Below are 9,989 nucleotides of genomic sequence, written 5' to 3'. Positions count from 1 at the left end.
GTGAAAGATCCTTTCCAACGACAAAAATTGCAAGTGTGTACGCAGCTTTAGATTGTGGAAGTCGTTGGCCACTTTAGTAAGAGCTGTTTCAGTGGAATGGGCAGCTCGAAAGCCCAACCACAGAGAAATACTTTTGCTTGGCAACAGTGAGTTCAGTGTTAAAGTGTTGTAGCTTGTCTTTGTAGTCCTTGAAATCTGTACTGAGGCCAGATTTCCTCCACTGGCGGTCAGCTGCACGAACAGTCTTTTGCAAATGTTTGGTGTGATTGCTGTGCCAGGGTTGGGGTTGGCAGGGCGGGGGTAGCGAAAGGTGGCAGGGGTAACTTTATCCAGAGCCACGGAAAGAGTGTAGTTGAACTGGGTGGCAGCTTTATCTGGGGAGGTGATTTTGGAAAGGGTGGGGGTTAGGGATGTAAGGCAGTTGGAGAATAGATATAGAGAAAAGGTCAAGGTTATGGATATTCATCTGCCATTGGCCAGGTCTGGGATGTGGCGAAGGGGGGGGGGGGCAAGAGTTAGATAGGTTGAAGGTGATTAGGTTGTGGTCAGAAAGGGGAAAAAAGTGAGTTTTCAAGGTGGGTGAAGTTGCAAAGTTTGGAAAATACCAGGTCTAAAGTGTGTCTGGCGGTGTGTGTTGGGCCGTTTATGTTCTGTTAGAGGAAATAATGGAGAACAGTTTGGCTGAGGAAGGATTGTTGGGGTCATCTACTGCAACATTAAAGTCACCGAGGATGGAGGGTGGGCAGGTCATGGGAAAAAATATGTGGGAGACAAGAGACAAAGTTGTCCAAAAATTGTGGGACTGGGCCAGGGGAGCGGTGGACAATAGCAACAATGAGAGGTAAGGGGCAAAAAGACAGAAAAAACAGACTTCAAAAAGTGGTGAAAATGAGAGAGGGCAGAGTAGGAAGGAATCTGTATTTACATTTGAGGGAGAGAATGAGACCCACACCACCCCGTACTCTGTTGTCAGGTCTAGGGGTATGTGTGAAGTGCTGGCCTCCATAGGAGAGAGCAGCAGCAAAGGCATAGTCTGAGGAGGGAAGTAAAATTTTGACGAGAGACAGGAAGTTTAGAGATTTAGAGAGGAGAAGGTTGTGGATGAAGGTTGGCTTATTACAGATGGATCTGGCATTCCATTGACTGCCAGAGAAATGGGGTAAGAACTTATGGGTAGTGCGGATGGCAATGAAGTTAGGAGGAGGGTGAATCTTTGTAAAAGGGTAGGGAAGGGGCAGGCTGTGGGGGGGACCAGAGTTGGTTGAGATGCCACCAGCAAGTAGTAATAGAGAGAAGTGCAGAAGTATAGACAGAGAAAGCAGGGGAGTGAAAAAGCAGACAGACAAGGTGTTAACAGACTGGGGGTGAGGGGGAGAGGGAATAGAGAAAGCAAAGAGTGCAACCCTTAAACTCTTGCAGGTATATTCACCTACCAGTATCTTCCATTCAGGGAAATTTACACATTTTGCCTTTTTTTCTTTTTTTTTTTTGCATTATGTTTGCTTTTTAACACGTGATCATTGTTGGGCAGAAACTAGAAACAAAAGTACATTTTGATAACCATTGTGAGCATAATTGAGGGACAGATAGTGAAATGACTATGGATTGTGTGAAGCCCTGCATATTATGGCACTTATATAAATACCAAATATTCATAATAATAACTATACCGGCTGACTGACTCCCCTTGAGCTGTCAGTACTTAGTGAACATGTTGCCTAGCTATGCCTATCCAATCCACAGCACAAAGATGACCATTTCAGTGTGCTGCAGTGTACTAATGCCCAAGTCTCTATCATCACATTGCATGGTGAAACTAAGTAATAGCTTCAATGTAAGCAAACTAAATAGAGGGGTCGAAACTAAATAGAGGAGTCCAAACCCCTTTTTGCCTTTTGTTACACACAGATCAATTAAACTGGTTAGTGAGCCACATGCATCTGTAAAAGGTGTTTGCCACATGGCTTGGTTCTTTACACCAGGTGAATTAAATCTTGATTTCTTAGTATTTAGCATGGAGTGACATTGTCAGTTGTCAGCATTGCACACACATACATTATGTTGAACGTTGGCTATTTAGCACAGTGCCTAAACAGATCTTCTTCACTCATACTCATTCAGATCCTCCACCAGGTGTGAGATTTGCAGCAAACACAGAACTTGACAAACTCCATGTACTCCTGTCTGCAATACAAGACACACACTGAACACAAGCTGTTGTATGTCTGCACACAATGCCCCTGCAGCAACTCTGCTCCTTTAAAGAAATAGTATTTATTTATACATTGTGCCTGGGGCTCAACATACAAGATTCCCTATGACATACATATAAGATATAAAGCTTTCATTGATGTGTCTCACCATAATACCCATTGTGCAGATTCCAGGAATCATACTATGATTTAAACATGTGGGGAGAATGGTGGCTTAGTGGTTAGCACTCTGACCTTTGCAGCACTAGGTCCCAGGTTCCAATCTTGGCCAGGACACTATCTGCATGGAGTTTGCAGGTTCTCCCCTTGCTTGCGTTTTCTCCAGGTACTCCGGTTTCCTCCCACATTCCAAAAACATGCAGTTAGGTTAATTGGCTTGCCTCCAAAATTGACCTTAGACTAAGGTAAAGACATATGACTATGGTAGGGACATTAGATTGTGAGCTCCTTTGAGGGGCAGCTAGTGACATGACTATGGGCTTTGTACAGCACTGTGTAATATGTCGGTAAATACTGGGTAATAATAAAAATATTAAAACATGTAGAGAGATTACCATACCCCTGAGCCACAGGTGGAATGTGTGTGAAGATTTGTTGCTTAAATTTATCTAACACTATAATATACCCTAAGGGACCATCAGTGGGGCTTCTCTACAGGATGACCTTTGGCAACCATACAGGGGGACCTGAATGCTGGGCAGCCAAGGATTTCCTCCATCCAGGTAGGTGGCTACACCAGTGCTGACAATACACAAGAGGAAAAAAGAAGGAACACTAGGTGTATTTACAATCTTGAATTTATCTATTTAGGTCCTGAGAGTGGGAGTGGAAAGGGATTAACCCGTTGTATGCTAACATGAAGAAGTAAGGAAAAAAATGTTTTTTTTCCCCAGAAACATTTTTGGATATAATCCAGGCTATTGTTAAAAAGTTATTCAAATGTTTTATTTACATATATAAACAAAAACATCAAAAAACATCTTTATGTCCACATATCATGCCATTTAACCACATATGAATTGCCAGAATGATAGGTAGTCATTTGTTATGGCTCACATTCAAATATTTAAGTTACAAAAGAGAAAACATTTCTCTTTCAATGGAGCCTCAACGCATTTCACAGCATAAAAAGCTGCTTTGTCAAGAGACAAGAGAAAGCAGATAGCGTTTAAAAGGAAAAAAGGAGTAAGTAAAATGTAATCACTATTATATAATTCTTTACCAAATTGGTATTTAAAACCAAATAGTAAACCATACTGTGGATCATACATTTGGATCATCAATCATTATTAAATAGCAGATTCATGTTCCCAAATAGGAGAGACTCAGCATCTATAAAAAGAGAATGAAAACATCCAATTTTTATAATATTTGTATTTGTTTAACAATAACCTTGATTGTCCAAAAATCCTATGTTTCTGGGAAGAGACCAAAAAAATATATTTGTGTCTAGATTTAATATATGTAAATGTTTGGATTGTACAATCTTTAACCACCAATGAAGGGAATATTGTTCATAGGTGTTGTATGTTGAGGTTACTTATTCCGATAACTGTATTTTAAGATATTCCAATGTAGTAAGGCATGCACAAATTAAAAAAAAAATAATGTAGTTGTTAATAAGGGCAGAAAAAACGCTATAAAGTCTAGCTGCATTGAAATGAGATAAAAACTGAGAATTAATTCAAAAAAGTATAGCACTAAATGCAGAAATTACCCTTCCCATCTGGCCAGCTTTTTCGAAGCAGCACTGAAAGCAACATAAGGAGAACGTAATATATATTGTTATTGTTGAGCCATTTTGTAACCTAGCAAAAGCATAAGATAGCATGTGTTCATATGATACATTGGGTCCTATATTTAATCATAGCTTATGACATTATATTATTTTTAACCCACGCTTACAGAGGCCAGCAAAAAATATGGCTTGTTAGCTTTCAGCTATTCAGTATTTACTTCTTAAGCATTTGCCTATTGAGTTGTAATCCTCATCTCCTATGAACAAAATTCTTATATTAACCAATACTGCATACTGTACTTTTCCAAAGTGTATGCTTTGCATCCAGGTGCTTAATTATACATGGGTTGCAAAATTTTGCACCCTCTTATGTGTTTATTAGTAACATACAATAGAAAAAATTTTTTAATAAGTAATGGCATGTCATGTTCATGTGCTTCATCTGTTTACACATGTCACTTACAGAGGGAACACAGAGCTAGAAAAAATGCACCTGGGACCTACTTCCTACCTCTTGTTCATCTTTTTATTATGCAAATTTTGAGCCCTATAAATTTGACTAATTCGATCTGTCTGTTACTTCTACCACTATCAAGAGAGGAATAAAGTGAGAATGCCCCTGCATTGTCTATAGAGATTGTCCTGTGATTGCAGCAGTGTGCAAAAGTGAGAAATACCCTTTTGAAGAGGTGCCCTTTTGTACAGGAGACTTAGTGTGAGTGCCAGTGGAAAAGAAATTTTTTAGTAAGAGTGCGTGAAAGAAAGACTGTCATAAACTATGAATGTCCAATGTGTTAAAGAGTAAATTTATGTAGATCTCAGATTTCATTTTGTCACCAATCCTGATAGATTAGTGACATGGAGTATTTCCCGTTGGAATTAGCTATCATACAATGGGTACACTGCAGTCATAAAGGTATGGACACGATCAGCAACAATACTTACACATAGTGTGTAATTCAAATGATGCTCAGCCTATACCAATGGGCCCAAAGTGTGCCAAAAAAATATTCCCTACATCATTATACCACTTAAACCAGCGGCAGGTTGGAACCTACTTTCATGTTGTTGACACCACATTCTGATCACACCATTCAAATGTTGCAACAAAAATTAGAATTCTTCAGAGTAGAGTTCAAAACTTCTCTTGTTCAATTTTGGTTAACCTGAGCAAATTTTAGCCTTAGGTACCTGTTCTTAGCCTAAAGGAGTAACACCCAACATGGTCTCTTGATGCTGTAGCCCATCTGCTTCAATGTTTGATGTATTCTAAGATGCTTGTCTGCATACTTCGATTGTAACAAGTAGCTTTTTGAATTACTTTTGCTTTTCTATCAGCTTAAATCAGTCTGGCCATTCTTCTCTGACCTCTGGAATTTCAACTTAAGAACTGCTGCTCACTGGATATCCCCCTTGTTTAGTCTATCTAAACCCTTGAAATGGTTATATATGAAAATCCCATGAGAGAGAGAATAGGTTTTATAATTACAAAATGAATTCGCCAAAGAATAAAAAATTTAATAAAACGTACACATTTGTTTCTGTTCTAGTTTAACCTCTTCTTAGAAATAAACAGAATGGCATTTCCCTGAACATTTCTTCACTTGCAGTTCATGCTATAGTGCCAATCTTTGTCATAAGTTATTCCCTGTGAACCTTCTCTTACTAACAGGTCGTTTATTTTGCCAGTTTTAATTGCTACCGTCTCTCAGAAGGCCACTATTCCATTAATTGCTAAATGCCTGGAGTCAAGAATAGTCTTTCAGCAATAGTTCCCAGTAGATTCCTTCCACTGGGGTTAATTCTGTCCTAAGTGCTGAAACACGAATATTTGCAAGTCTTCTGTTTTTTTCTTTTTTTGGCATTTTTGCTAGCTTAATTTGTTTGTTGCCCGGGCTGCAAGATGAATTATTTAGCCCCAGATGTCCGATCACACATCAATGCTTATACTGTACCTAACAAAATATATGCACAATTCATGAGAAGGTCTCAATGAAATCAGGCCATCTTTATGTACAATATAAACAATATGTATTAATAGCACAATATACACAGTGAATAGAGACAAACAGAGACAAATATTCCACATGTCCATAAGTAGATGCAATGTGAAGGCTGTGTAAAACATCTGCATCATACATATTGTACAAGCAGACTGTTAAAATGCAAATAACTTTAAGCCTTTAATTTCTGTCTTTGATCTCAGGAGCAACAATGTGAAGATCATTTAAATGTTTTTTGTTAGCAATAAAGAAGTAAAAAGTAAAAGACAGAAAAGGACAGTAACAATCAAAATAGTAATTCAATAACTGGATGTAAAGTGGAGGAGAATGTGGGAGCGAATGCAGGACCTAAAACAGGATCTCATTGAACTGGCACATGATAACATGCCTACTGTAATATGTACATCTGTCTGTGGGAAATCTGTTGTAGCACTCCATGTAGCAAAAATGTACCTTTAGTATTATCTGCACATTTATTTTAGGATAATCAATTTGCACAGATTTTCAGTTGTATGACACTTTTATTTATGTCCAATATGTAAGCTACCTTTCAGGAAATTTACCAGCAGCTATCAAATATCAAATGCAACAGGAACAGAAAACCTCACAAATGTAGTAAATAGTCTACCTTCTGGAATTTGGGACAGTGCATTGACATAGATACCATGGGAACCATGCTCCCTAAAACCCTCCAGAAGATGAACTTTCAGCAAAATAATTGTTTAGAAAATATCTTTAAACATTTAGTTTGCACAAACAGAAAGGGCTGCACAGGCTAGGACAGTGGTAGGGATGGGTGATTTTAATGACCCTGACTTCGACTGTTGGTACTAGCACTAGAGGTACAGCAAAAGGGCATAAATTAATTTAATACAAGATAATTTTATGGTACAACTTATAGAAGCCCCAACTAGAAATGATACTGGATCTAGTTTTTTTCTAACAATGAAGAGCTTTTACCAAATGTGCATATAAAAGAAAATCTGGGTTACGGTGACCATAATATGATTTTATTTATGTAAGTTGTAAACAAGAAGCAAAAACAGGAAAGATAAAAAAAATTCATTTTAAGAGAGCAATTTTTATTTTAATAAGGGCAGCTGACTTGGACTGGAATGGGAATGATTCAAGTCTGTTCTGTACAAACACACTGCAAAATTTATTCCCTAGGGTAATAAGTTTGAGAGACTAAAATTAAAACCTATGTGACTCATAGCTAATGTTACAGCTAAATTGAAAATAAAAATGAATATAACAAAAGATGTAAAAATAAAATGTGAAAAACATTAAAATGAAAGACAGATTGCAAAGAACATTAAGGCAAACCCCCAAACTGTTTATATTAATAGCAAAAGATCAGATCTGATCATGTAGGCCCCTTAAACAATGTCTCGGGGTTGCTAACTGGGGATAAAGAAAAGGCAGGTTTACTTTTTAGCTCTGCAAAGAAAAATTACAGAGCTCAAGTCAAAGTTACAAAAAGAAATGTCACAGCCTTAATCAAGCCATAGTAACTCAAAAGAAACAGTTTGATAAAATTTTAGTTGATAAAGCACCAGGAACTGATGGATTACATCCATGTGTACTCAAAGGCCCTGATCTATTAACGTTCTCCAAGGCTGGAGAGAATACACTTTCATCAGTGAAGCAGTGTGATCCAGCAAACCTGGAATGGATCTGGTCCAGAATTTAGGATATCCATTCCAGGTTTGCTGGATTACCCAGCTTCACAGATGAAAGTGTATTATCTCCAGCCTTGGAGAACTTTAATAGATTAGGGCCAAAGAGCTAAGCTCACTTATTTTAAACCAATTATTTCTCATTTGTAGACTATTTATTCACTGACATGGTGTCATTAGATTGGTGTATGGTCAATCTGAAGCAAAATCATTACCAAGTAACTACAGACTGGTAAGTTTAACTTCTATAGTTGGAAAGACCCTTAAGAGTGTGATAAAGAACCATGTAAAAGAATTGATAATCAGCATGGATTCAAAAAAGACCAAAGTTGTCAAACACATTCACTCTCCTTTTATGAGGAAGTAAGTAAACATACCACATCCAGAGAGTAGTAACTATTGATTCATAACATTTTTTTAAATGATACAGAGTATGTAATGGAATTAAGTCCACACAGGATGTCTATAATCTACAAGCAGACCTGGATGTACTTTTTGATTGGGTAGTCTAGTGGCAAATGGCATTTCATATTGATAAATGTAAAGTTATGTTAACTGGGAGCTAACAACATGCATGCTTCATACTGTCTAAGGGGGATACATTTGGGGGAGTCACAAATGGAAAAGCATCTGGGGGTTTTAGTAGATCATATACCTAATGATAGCATGCCAAACTGCAATATCTAAAGATAGTAAAGTACTTCCAATTTATAAAAAGAAGAATAAACTGCATAGATCAAAATATAATCCTGTCCCTGTGTAAAGCATTGGCTAGACCTCATCTGGAACATGCAGTCCAGTTTTGGGCACCAGTTTAAAAAAATAATAATTGCAGGGAGTGAAGAGAACGGCAACAGAATGGAGGAGCTCAGCCAAGAGGATAGATTAGTTGAACAAAATCTAATCTCCCTTGTAAAGAGATGTTTAAGGAAGTTCATGATTACCCTGCATAAATGTATAAATAGCCCATATAGAGAACTTGATTTCCAATTATTCACCTTAAGGTCATTACAATGGACAAGAGCACTTTTTGTGTCTGGAGGAAAACAAGTTTAATCTCCAGATAAAGAAGGAATTCTTGGTTTGTGAAAACGTGGAATAGGCTTCCTCAGGAGGTAGTTTTACAAGCATATAATTTAATTGGGTATGAAGGTTTAAAGTAAAAACAACAGAGACTGTGCATCCAGGGGACATCCGATTGCCTCACGGGATAAGAAAGGAATTTTTATCCCCTGAAGAGCAAATTGAACCAGGGTTATTTTTTCCTTTCATTACTGCCTTCCTCTGCATCAACTACTTTTTTTCTGGCAAAATGCAGCATTTTTATTGGCTAAAATAATAGGATAGGATATGGTGCAGAAAAAGATCCTCTGCAATTTGGTTATCCCAAAAACGAAGGGGGCAAAAAGCATTTAGCCCCTTCCCTTTTAAAAAAACAGACCTGTTTGTGCCCAACAGTGGCAAGGGCCATCCTTAGGGGAAGAGGCCTCTTCCACACAGCATGGCCCAGTGTTGTAGGGGTCTGTGGGTGAGGGGTTTATTTGGAATCTGGAAACTCCCTTTATTAAGGGGGCCACCAGGTACCCACTGCTCTACTCCTGTATAAAAAAAATTCTTTATTCTATATTTACTAATACTTACCTTTTCAGGACCCAGCAATGTGTATTTGTGCCCACCTTGGACGATCCATACATACATTTATCTATCCAGTGATGAGACTCTCTCCTCCAGTGTTGCTGCCATCTCCACACTGAAGTAGTTGGATGAATCATCCATTGTGAGCTCCTTTACACAAGCTAAAGGAGAAAGTGAGCATTGAGATCTGCATTGTCCATTTATTGAAAACCAACACTCTCTGAGGTATTGGAGTCATCCATTGGCAGCCTATAGAGTTACACCATAGTGAAACTCAGTACCTTATCAATACCTCTAGGACTTTTACACAGCTTGGTGGGGCACCATGACAGCTCCCAAAAACTGGTACTGTCCTGGTGAAAACAAGACAGTTGAGGGCTATGTACTTGCACCAGATATTAGATTTAATTGAATCACAGTTTGAACCACAATATGAAATGCAAATATATGCAATTTAAAATAAAAAAAACAACTGCTTACATGATTAACAAAACATTTCTCTGTATCAATAAAATCTGATTACTTTTTAACTTAACATGTCATGTCAGTTAGGTTTACCATTTTACCATACTGCATTATTAAGGAATCTCCCTATGGGCATCCTACCCCATATTGTACAGAAATTAAAACAATAATTTAGTCATGCAGTGACCTGAACTGGAAGCAGAAACTAAATAGTAGGATCTGAGACTTGAATGCCATTGAAAAATGAACAGAGTAT

Source organism: Pyxicephalus adspersus, chromosome 2 (assembly GCF_032062135.1).
Source record: "Pyxicephalus adspersus chromosome 2, UCB_Pads_2.0, whole genome shotgun sequence".
Classification (NCBI taxonomy): domain Eukaryota; kingdom Metazoa; phylum Chordata; class Amphibia; order Anura; family Pyxicephalidae; genus Pyxicephalus; species Pyxicephalus adspersus.
The sequence above is the reverse complement of the archived record's forward strand: the minus strand, read 5'-3'. Positions refer to the sequence as shown.